Raw genomic sequence first — 12070 nt, 5'->3', positions numbered from 1 at the left:
ACATTTGTAAGTTGCATGTCATATATTATTACTCTAGCATTTGGTCAAAGTAGTATAGTGGAAGTGGATCCTCTGACGTAGGTATCCCTGCCTTACCCTCCCTTTAGGTCACTTACTGGCGGACCCCATGCTTGCTAGGCCCCGCATGTTAGTTACTCAATGGGTTCGGCCACGTCAGGGGATCCTCATCCGTAGTATACTCCCTCTGTTTTATTTACTCCGCATAAAACGGAGGGAGTGGTGGTATAATAAATGACGCGGGCGGGGGAGGGGGAGGGACATCGGTTTGCTCTCAACTGCGGTCCAACAAGCGAGCGAAAACGCAAGACGAAGTGCATTCCATTCGGTGAGTGACGTGGAGGGTCAAGCGTGCCGGGCCGCAACGCGAACGCGACAAGAGTGATGTACAGTCAAAACCGATTGACCGGTCGTCACCGGAACCACTATTCACACCAGAACCTTCGCTGCTCGGCCTACGCCAGCCACTGCCCTAAAACCACACCAAATCTCCAGCCCATTCCCCCACCTTTTGATCCCCTAGGCCGCATCAAGCGTCCCCTAGTTCGCCGGGAAGTCATGGTGCGCCACAAGATCACTTACTACAAGATGTTGACGCCGGAGCGTCGCGCAGAAAATGCGGCGGCGGTCGGTGCCACAGACCTCTGTTCCCAAGCTCGCTTTGCGGCGGGCCAATCCCCGAGTTCTCTGGAGCCAAGCTACGAGGAGGAGGAAGCCGATCCAATGTTCATGGCGGAGGTCGTGGCGTAGAAGGCCCCCGATGGGTATGAGAAGATGGACGTCGACTTCGTGCCGGCGTCCGAGTCCCCCATGGTGCAGGCGGACCAGCGGTTCAACATGGTGATACTAAAGGAGGACCGGGAGGCAGAGGCTCAACTCGACGCGGAGCGCGCACATGCCGCTGCCATCGAGGCTCTCCTGCAGGCGGAACCGGATGTCGTGGATGTGAACCGGGCGGCGGAGGCTCAACTTGAGGCGGAGAGCGCGGATGCCGCTGCCATCGAGACCCTCCTACAGGCAGAACCGGACGTCCTGGACTTGAACCGGGCGGCAGAGGCTCGACTCGGCGCAGAGCGCGAAGATGCCGCTCTCATTAACGCCCTCCTGCAGGCGGAACCGGACGTCCTGGACTTGAACCGGACGGCGGAGGCTCGACTCGACGCGGAGCGCGCGGATGCCGCTGCCATCAAGGCCCTCCTGCAGGCCGAATCGGACGTCCTCGACTTGAACCGGGCTGTGCTCTCGTCCGTGCAGAGCACCCGCACGCTCCACTTGAACGAGTAGTTGGAGGCCGAGGACAACCATGGTGCGGAGACACACGTCGGCAGCGACGGCTGGTTCGCGCCGGCAGCCAAAGACGACGAGGCCGTCTCTTTCCGCGAGCAGTGATAATTTTTCTTTATGTTGTTGTTTTTATGGATCTTCTGCTGTGTAAAAACATATATTTGTTATGCAAGTCGCCTGACTTGGGTCAGTCTACCATTTCAAGCGGTTGGATGAATATCCTACATCTCCTAACCCTTTTTTCCTTCTTCCTCACCCCTTCTTCTTCCCCAACAGACCACCGCACAGGCCGTACGGATACTCCTCAACATGCGGTTGGATAAACATACTCTATGGACGAAAATTATGTGCAGCGATAGGATGGCTGAGCTTGGTTTGTTCACATGCGACAACACATGTCAGTGAGGGTGTGTTCCCTTGGTTGGGTTTGCGGCGTGCAGGAGCGACTATGTGAGGGTGCGGTGCGACCGCGGCATGCAGGAGCGACCGTGTGAGGGTGCGGTGCGACCGCGACAGCCGTGCGCAAGTGTACCTCCTTCTCATTTTGAAAACTTTAGGCAAGCTTGGCAAAAATGAGTGGCGAAATTTGGCAATGCAAGGCCTAGACCCAAACAGGATAAGTACGTACGTACTAGGAGTACTAGTGTTAAAAAAGAAAGGCGGGGTTTTCCTTCGTGGGATTTAATCAATACAAATCCTCGTTTCAAGTGTCAATTAATGCGTATTTTTTTCTCCAAAGACCAAAGAGCTAACCATCTCACTCCTCATCGCTTGATTAATGCAGCGCCATGCAAACCAACCTTCTCACTTCCGCATGCATGCATGTCGTCTCTCTCTCCCCTGTCCATCTCTCTGCACGCATGCGCCTCTCGCTCTATGTCCTGTTTCTGCATGCAAGCAGCTCTCCCTGCCTTGGGAAGATGCGAAGCACATGGGAAAGAGAGATGGGATTACTGCAGGCACGCATGCGGTGGAAAGGGATGGAGGGCCCGGTTGGAAAGAGCAGCGAAAAAATGCCGAGAATTGCGGGGAAAACAAAATTTTCTTAGACGCAAACAAAAAAGGACCGGAGGGAGTACTACTAGGAGTACTAGTGCGGTGAGATGGTTTCTCGAAGAAGATGATAGAGAAGCGGAGTCGGCGAAGAGTGAAATGATGGTTGCTTCGTCTGTGCTTTTGTGATTTGACGCCTCACTGCTTTGTGATTTGTGATAGAAGGGACAGGGGAGTAGACTCTGTGCTCTATACTGTACTACATGCGTCCAAGCATGGGAGAAAGAGGAGAGACGTTGCATTTTTCTATTCCTTCAATCAATCAATCAGGGAGCTTCGGTTCCATCTTTTTGGCTTTGACATCACCGTCCATAATGGTTCTCACGATGCCAAAAGCTATTTTCACATTTGGCTACACATTGTGGATGCCCTTAACCGTACCACTTGGTTTTGCTCCTGTGTGCTATCTATACAAATCTCAATTATATTGATCTAAAAAATTATAGAATCAAGATTAGTAAAAAGGAGGTGATTTTGCCGCGCGGATGGCGGGGGAGGTTTCTTATTTGAGCAATGCTACATCCACGTAATGGTTTACGTAAAGTTACGAACTGATGTGATGTGGGACTATTTGATTGGGTTAAAGGAGAGGATTAGGCCCACCCCACCTGAAAATTAGGGGGGCATATATAGATTAGATGGAAAGTATACGTAGCAGCTACGTAGCCCTTTGTAAGTCTAGGATTAGGCTTCTTATTTTTGGAGGACGTTGTCCTGGCGGTTTGCTAACATGCGGTCCCACGTGTCAGTGCTTTACCAAGCCGATCTGCATCCCACATGAGGCAGAACAACGGCAGAAGCAACACGTGGTTAAGTTGAAGAAGATGAGAGAGAAGCAGATTCAGCAACGAGTGAAATGATGGTTGCTTCGTCCCTCCAACTTAACTGCGGGAAAGGTGCAGCTTTGTGATTTGACGCCTCATTGCTCATTACTACACCGGCGCCATGACTGGGGTGCTTCACCCCGGCTGCTCTGCACTGTATTCCGGTATGGCACATGGACCCGGTAGCTTGATGTCCCACATGTCGGTGAAAGGGACTAGAAGATTTATGAAAGCGAGCGCTCCACTCTTACGACGGAGGAGTAGACGACAGGACGGCCCAGTGAACTGTCACTTGTACTGTATAGTACTATAGTTTTGCTGTTTCGCACGATCCATCGATACAAACCCGATTAAACAGGAAAGGGCGGGATTTTTCCCGCACGGTAGATGTTACTGGCCATACATTTCAAAGGCAATTTTAATGTATGCAAACTGAATAATTATAAGTAACAATATGATATCTAGTAAAACCAAAAACACATATGATTTATTGTGTTAGAGTGTAGTAGTAGTGTTGTATTGCATACTGTAGTTGTTAGATGTAACATGCGAGAACGTGTAGAGATGTAGTTTTGGAGGGCCTACAGAGAGAAAAGCGTAATATGGTCACCGAACTTCAGAATAAGCTGATTAAGGTCACTATATACGTTTTGCGGTGATTATACGGTCACTTGCTCACAGTTCAGCATCAGATTGCACTCTGTTGACCGGCCAAATAGTCTGCATGGCGCCATGTTGACTAGTTAAATTGACCACGTTCCTTGTGGGTCCCAGCTGTCAGTTCGCATAGGCAAAAGGTCAGATAAACACAAATTTACGCAGGCGCGACAAGGCTCCAACCCGTGCGCGGGAATCACCTGGTTGTGTATGTGTCTGTCAGGGCCTGATGTGTGCGCATGCACGTGCAGGTTGAGCACTTGAGCGTGAGAGTGTGTGTTGGTTGTGTGGTGTACTGGTGTGTGCATGCATGCATGCGTGTATGCGTGTGAGTGTTGCGTGCATGCGTGTGAGTGTTGCGTGGGTGTGTGGCTGCGTGTGTATGTGTGAGTGTTGCGTGCATGTGTGGGTGCATGTGTTTGTGTGAGTGTTGCATGGATGCAGTTCGTGTGCATGCGTGCGTGTGTGTATAATCACCACACCAGCTCCTGTGTGTTAAAACAGACGGCTCAGCATACCAATACAAGGACACCTTGTCCGCTGTGCCCGCGGTCATGACTTCGAACCACCGTCCAAATATATTTTTGTCGTTTGTTTTCATTCATACTAGCAAGATGCCCGTGTGTTGCACGTAACATCAAGATGCATTTATATGACTTGTTTATATTGTGAGAGAAAAGGATGAACGAGGGAAGGCCTTATTTGCAAATGTGGAGAGGTGTGTGGGTACCTTTTTACAAAATTGTCATAGTTTCTTTCCTATCCGCCAAACATAAATCGGATGGCCTATATTGCAGGATGGCAGGCACACCATCACCACCAACTCTGTTTTTTATAAGAGTGTATTTTATGTATTCTATAAGAGTGTAGATGTAGAGTAGATACAAGTCGACAGGTGGGCACGATGGTAGTGAGATAATGTGATGCAACACTAGAGGTGCCACGTGGAGCGTTTAACTGGTCAACTAGTCATGTCATGAGCAAATACAGAGTTGTACGGTGAGCCCGTGACTGTATAATAACCACTAAACGTAAATGGTGATTGTAATGAGTGGATTCTAAAGTCCAATGTATGTATCGTGCTTTCGCTTCAAATACAATGATCGTCATTGCATATATCGCGAGAGAAAGATGAAACATGCGTGAATTTTCTGGGGGGCTTACTTTTAGAGGACCTGGAGATAGTTTTGTATGCATACATGAAAGGGGCGTACAGGGGGGGTATGCGATGGAGAGAGAGATGCTCTTCGTTTCTCTTTATTATGACTAACTTTGTATACTAGTTGACCCGTTGCGCCAAATGGCACAGAGACCCGCTAAAGCCATGTTGTCGATGAAAATAGTTTCATTTTGCAAGAACATATTTGATATTGGTAATAGAAAGCCCATGTGTTAAGTTATGCTATACTGAAAATATGTTTATCACGTTGAGAAATCTGTGTTTGAAAAAAAATCATATTTTTATAACATGCATAGACCAACTAAGGAAGTATTTTTTTTAAGTTGAAAATATCGTTATCACCATGAGAAATCTGAGTTTGAAAAAAACATGTTTGTATAATATTTAGACTTGTTTGTGTGGCCCATCCGGAGTCGGGCTTGCATCTCCTTTCCTATTATTAATGATTTCTCTGCATAACACAAATGGACCGTTACAGCAAACAGCACAATGTCTATTTCAAACACAAATTGTATTAAAAATTAAATTAAGTTTTAGCGCGGAGGAACAGTCCAGACTTGAAACAGCGGATGCAACCACTTTACAAATTCAAACTCTTTAGCAACCATTTATGATTATGATGTCTAATGGAACAAGGTGTCAATTTAGACTAAAGAGTTATTTGAAATGCGTTTCATTCGTTCTTCACAAAGTGCTAGATACAATTTCACTGTACATAAGAATTTTCAAGCTCATTTAAAAAGGTATTTTCATGCATACAAGCCATAACTAAACAACATGAATGTAAATATATATGACTGAGTCATACTTCCTAATACAAAAGCAAGTAGGTAGGCCTGTTTTAGAGATTGTGGTAAATTACAACTCATTATTACATGCAAAATGTTTTTGCTTCGGAGCAGAACACTGATATCTTTGTCTTTATATCCTTTTCTTCTCAGAGCTGGAGTGTGATGCCTTGCTCCTATTCATGGCTCTTGACCTACAATTTTTGAACAAACTAAATTAGTTATTCATTCAATGGGAAATCTGAAGTGGGGATTACTTCGCCAATATCGTTAGCAAGTTTATATGAGGGAAAAGAAAGCAATGTAACTTCCAAAAGCAAAGGTAAGAATGAAGTACATACTATAGCTGGGAAAGTAGGAACATGAGCTGCGACATGTTTCAGAAAAATGGTCGAGGTTCCCTGATCCTAAGAATATGAGCTGCGATTATTTTGTCAGGGACTCATGGCTGTATATGACTTTCACAAGCAACATCCCATATGTGACAACCTACCTTCGACCACAAAGCTACATAATCTATATAATGGTGAAAAATGGAGCTTTCGATAACCTGCATACCTATTTTTCCTAAAGCAAAGCTAAGAATGAAGTACACAGTATTTTAACTGGAAAAGTAGGAAAATTAAATCATATACTCTGAAACATATTGCAGAAAGAGAAGTGTGAAGCACACTTCCTTGAAATTTGAACATAAGCGGACATATATTTTTGTTGAGCCTGCTATATATCTATGGGGAAGCATGGATAAGAAAAGATAGAAATTTAGAAAATGTATGCAAATTCACATATATTTTTCTAAAATCCCATGGAAATGTGTTGGTCCACTTGGTCTATCAGGTTGGTATATTTCAAAAAAGCAAGTCAGGCAGCTAATAGTTTGGATAAAACCTCTATAGATAGTAGAAAACAACTTCCAATGATTCAACTGTACATACTACAAAGTTCGCCAGGAAATGAGACGAGCCAGCAAAATACACTAAGTTACAGAAGAAGCACCTGAAATACAATAGTGGCAGTTAGTTTGGCAAGAAACCTGCATATATTTGAGTGCAATTCACATCCTCTAGGCCATCGTTCTCACGCATTTTTTTCCTAGTAAGTAGAAAGCATATACAAAGTATGAAAAGGGGATACAGATTTACAGCAAATAGTAGTTTCAGAGCTTTAGAAGGCCGTCCAGTTTTGCATAGTATGCTTTCACCTATGGAGAACTGGACGCTGTACTACTAATTTCAGAGTCAAGACATATTTCAATCTCTAAAAGAAACCTGACACGAACCATCTGCTACTCTAGAAATTTGATTTATCACGGCTAACCAACATGGAATGATCATCTGACTTTCTGGCTATACTAACGTGTAAATATTTGGCAGGTATAGACTATAGTGTCAACCATACAGTATTATTTGCAAAAGCAAGGAAGGTTGCTGTGGCTAGATAAATGACTCGTTTCAGGTTGACTGCCAAATTTTTGTTACAAAGTGGATGCCTACTAATAGCGCATCTCGGGGAATCACAGTGAGATTGAAAGGCCTGGAGAAATGCAAAACGGCAAGATAAAATTCATACATTGGCATAGAGAGAAACTAAAAGAAAAACATGCACCATCAATCACTCACCAAGGTCAGCAGCTGGACAATAGCTGAGCTGCCATAGATGGTTACCAAGTAATGAACATAAGGAAAATCACTACAAAATAACCATGAGAGCACCAAACTATCTGCAAACATGAAGGCCCTTTCTTGGATTAGACAGGACGAGTACGCCATGATGATCCAAAGAACAAAAATATGGATTTAAATTTATAGAGCAATGCTAGGAAGATATTGTCTTGAACAACGGAAAGTAAGAGAACAATAAAGCAAGCAACGAACCTGCAAAAATATCCTCCAAATTTTGCGTAAAAATCCATCGAATATATCCTTGATCGCATATTTGTCTCTGTCGATGTACTCTACAGGAAGGTTCTCCAAAAAACAGAGTAAAGTTGTTTTTTCTTTTTGAGAGTTTGATAGCAAACCTGCAATGCATCAAAAAGGGATTAGAATTGATAAGAAAATAAATCTCTGCTATTTTATAGTCGAAGAACATGCTTCAATCAACAAAAATACAAAAACATTGAAATTTGACGGTGTAAGGAACCTGCAGTGATATATTGAGCCATAAACTACTTTGCAATTATATATTGAACCATAAACCTGAAACTCTACTTTGATGCCAATATATTTATAACTGGGAAAGTAGGAAAATGAAATCGTGTACTCTAAAACATATTGCAGAAACAGAAGCATGAAGCACACTTCGTTGAAATTTGAACACAAGTGAACACTCATTTAGAATATGTAGCTAACATAAACTTAAGCAAGACTATTCCAATGAGCATGGTACATGGTGGATTTATCATAATTGATATTTGGATGGAAGTGGATAAGTTCTCTAGTTATTCTGAAGCTCATTTTCAGTAGTCAGATAAATCGACCTGATTTCTCAGCTTAGACGTTTCAGACATGTCTCACAATATGATGCGACCATGGGTTCAATCCCATATTCAATTATGTACGAAGAGAGGCCCCATTTGGGTACAATCTTGGAAAGCTATTTGGAAAAGAGAGGCCCCATTTGGCACATACTGATACATTTAGATCAAACCCCATGTGTAGTGGGCGCAGCAGTGGTTGCAAACAAAGAGCCTTACCTGAATGTGAAACAATGCTTAGCATTCGGCCTCACCAATTGATCTGCAAAGGATCTTCACAAAAGAGGACATATTAGAGAGAGAGAGAATTAGGCAAATGTATATAGCAAAGCATCTACAGTAATGTCATCACACTGCCAGTTTCAATTCACGCAAAACAATTGACAATTTAGTCAACAAATAGCTTCAAGTTCTCATGATCATAGTTGCTTTCATAATCTAGTCCACCATGTTGATGCTCTGAATATCAATTAAAAAAGTTCATTTGAAATGGTTATTTTAGACTACTGTCGGATTTCGGGTTCCGGCAGACCCTTGAGGTACGAACACTGGGGTGCGCGCGGAGATCTCTCCCCTACCGATCTACGTCCGATTCTCTCGTGCGAACTAAGATGAAAATGATGAACAACATAAGAGACACAAGGTTTATACTGGTTCGGGCCACCGTTGTGGTGTAATACCCTACTCCAGTGTGTGGTATGGTGGATTGCCTCTGGGGTAGATGAGGATCAGTACAAAGGAAGAACAGCCTCGCGAGAGGTGTTCTTGAGCTGGTGCGATGAACTGCTAGGATGAGTTCGGTCGCCTTTCTCTCTCTCTCTACTAGGGTTCTACCAGATTTCCAGCCGTCCCTCTGTTTTATGGTGGCTAGCTCTATTTATAGAGGCCCTGGGCCTCTCCCCAAATAATGAGCGGGAAGGGCGCCAACAATTGGCCATTTTGAAGGGGAACATGTAGTACAAGTTATCCTGACCAAGGGTGGTCTTCGGCTGCCAAAAGTACTGGTGATGACACCGTCTTGGGCTCCACGGTGACCTCCATCCTGCCGCTATGCTGGTCTTGGTCTCGTTTCAGCGGAATGGCAACCTTTGTCTGATGCCTTGGCCTGTGCTTGCCCCCTTTGCACCAAAGGGGAAACAAGGACCCTGCGTAGGCCGGCGCCTGCCTGGCGCCCGCCTGGCCTTGATCGTCATGGCTTGCGTCATGGGATCCTCGCGAGCCTGCCTGATGAGGCCGCTCTTGAGGAAGCTTCATGTCATCCGCCCTGCGAGGCTTGGCCCCTCGCGAGGGTCTTGAGCTTCGGCTGATGAAGATGGGCCGCGCTGGGCCCCCACCTGAGCCACGCCGCAGGCCGCAAGCAGGCAAGTTTAGGGACCCCCGTTCCCAGATGCCGACAGTAGTCCCCGGGCCCAAGGCACGCGCGGGCTTCGCTTAGCAGAGAAGCGAAGGGGCAAGCGTGAAGCGCCGCGGGCCCTAACAGCCTGCGGCCTTGGGCGCCGCGTGGCGGTTGATTGGACGTGGGCGTCTGCACTTCCCACGACGCCTTGGCAACTGCACGACTGACAAAAAGAGGGTGCCCGGGCCAGGCTTACCTGCCTTGCTCTCGTCCGTCTTGCCCTAGATCCCCTTTCTCGCTTTCCTCCCTCTTGCTCCCGAGATCCTCTAGATCCGTCTCAATCCTTCGCATCCGGCACGCCATGGCGACTCGCAAGTCCCCGGCTGATGCTTGGTACTCGCCGGCCCTGGATTTCCCGAATTTGTCGGAGAAGAACCTCACCCTCGCACGCCTGATGACGGTGGCGCAGGGCAGCGAAGGGGCGACCATGCTCAAGGTCGGCTCTGACCAGCCTGAGGGCAAGGGGAGCACCTTCTACCCGTTCTTCGTGAGCGCCATTGTCGCCGGTCTGGTGCCTCCTTTCTCTGAGTTCTTCCTTACCGTTCTCCGCCAATACAACTTGCAGGCCCTGCATCTCCACCCCAACTCTGTCCTTCTCTTGGCGATTTTCGCCTATTATTGCGAGGCTCATGTTGGTGTGAAGCCCTCGATGGCCTTGCTACGCCACTTTTTCTCCCTCCGGGTTTCTGGCGCTCAGGTCTCCGTATGCACGAGCTTCATTGCATATTCCAGCTCCAACGCCATCTCGAAGCCTGGGAAGAGGATCAAAGGCTACCGGAGCAAGTGGGTCATGATGGATGTCGGGCGCCTCCACCCTCGTCTGGTATTGCCCACGGGGCAACCTAAGTCCGTTGACGCATGGTCCCGCGCGGAGCTCGTCGACCCTCGTGCGAAGGCGGTGTTGAAGAGGATGAACGCGGACCTGAGGCCAAGCAACTTGGGGGCGACGAAGCTGACCGGAGCCACGCTCCTGAGGGAGTTCTTGGAGCACCGGGTGGCTCCGCTCCAGGAGCACTCACTCATGTGGAGGCTTGGAGGAGCAGACGCCGCCCTGCGCCTGAGCTCCGAGGCCCTGACTGACGAGGATCTGACGAAGCTGACCGGAGCCACGCTCCTGAGGGAGTTCTTGGAGCACCGGGTGGCTCCGCTCCAGGAGCACTCACTCATGTGGAGGCTTGGAGGAGCAGACGCCGCCCTGCGCCTGAGCTCCGAGGCCCTGACTGACGAGGATCTGACTGCGGCCCTCCATTCCTTGGTTGGTGAAGACGTGGCGAGCCCGGTGGGCACCCCCGTCCCCCTGTTCCTTCATGACGACTGGGAGCAGGTAATGAACGCCATGCCCACCTTCAACGGTGAGGGGCTGGTGCCCGCGGCAGCTCCCGAAGATCTGGCGGTCCTGGCGACGGTGAACTTGTCCTCCGGCAGCTCCAGCGGGGAAAAAGGGGAAGAAGAGGCGGAGGAGGAAGCGTCTGACTCGGAGGAGACTGGCGAGGATTGGGGGGAGTCCTTCCCTCGGCGCAGGTCCCAAGCCCTCCGCTCCATGCCGGACGACGACGAGGCCAGTGCCAGGCGAGGAAGGGAGGGCTCTTCCTCGGTCACGAGGAAGGGCAGGTCGAACCTGGTTCTCCCAGGGTCTGCTCTGGTCACTGGGGGGTCCAAGGCCAGCTCCATCCCTCCTGACACGCCTTCTGCTTCCGGGCCCCCAAGGCTGACCCCCGCTGCAGGCTCTCGGGCTTCAAGTTTGACCGGAGGTTACTTGAGTCCACGGACGACGTCCAGTAAGTGCTCGATTCGTGCTCTGCTTGGTTTCTGCCGCTGAGGCTTGACGTTTGCGCTCTTTTACCAGGCCGGCACCTGCTGCCAAGAGGTTGAAAGAGGCTTCTGCGGCCCCGCTTGGGGCGAATCCGTCTGCCGGGGCAACGCCTTCGGCTGTTGGGGGAGAGGACGGCGAGGCCCGCGCCTCTCTGACCCTACCGCCCTCGCGAGGCCAACTGGGGCACCCCGGCGAGGAGTCAGCCCCCGTGGCCCCGCTGGACCTGGAGTCGACTATGCCCGACGCTGCGGCCGTGGCGGCCAAGGCTCAGGAGGTCACTTCCTGCCAAGCCGTGGTCACGCTGCCATCTTTTCTGCCTGCTACACAGGTTCTCGTCTCTTCTGCTCCCTCTACCGTTGTCCTGGACCAGGTTGCCAATGAGCTAAGCCAACTGCGGGAGGATCTACTGAGCGCGGACCCTCGTCTGGTGGCCGGGCGCCTGGAGTTGGCCTCTGGCTGGGCCCGTTCTGCTGCTTCCATCCGAGCGGTGCTAAGCCAGGCCGTGTCGTCCTCCGACGAGGAGAAGCGGGCCGCTAACCAAGCCAGGCCGCTCGCGACGCTGCCCTGGGCGACGCTGCAAC

The 12070-nt window shown here is 48.8% G+C and overlaps 1 long non-coding RNA gene across 2 annotated transcripts; it reads right to left on the bottom strand.

The window, feature by feature from the left end:
• Positions 1–5673: 5673 nt before the first annotated feature.
• On the bottom strand, positions 5674–8983 carry LOC123061309 (uncharacterized). 2 transcript variants are annotated; one of them, XR_006428892.1, is made up of 3 exons: positions 8500–8983; positions 7679–7824; positions 5716–7524 (listed from the first exon to the last, which is right to left on the bottom strand). It is a non-coding gene; the product is annotated as an uncharacterized lncRNA (long non-coding RNA). The 2 variants fall into 2 exon arrangements; XR_006428891.1 differs by having other exon boundaries at positions 5674–7824.
• Between the last annotated feature and the right edge of the window lie 3087 nt (positions 8984–12070).

This window comes from Triticum aestivum, chromosome 3A (genome assembly GCF_018294505.1).
Source record: "Triticum aestivum cultivar Chinese Spring chromosome 3A, IWGSC CS RefSeq v2.1, whole genome shotgun sequence".
Taxonomy (NCBI): Eukaryota; Viridiplantae; Streptophyta; class Magnoliopsida; order Poales; family Poaceae; genus Triticum; species Triticum aestivum.
The sequence above is the reverse complement of the archived record's forward strand: the minus strand, read 5'-3'. Positions and strand labels throughout refer to the sequence as shown.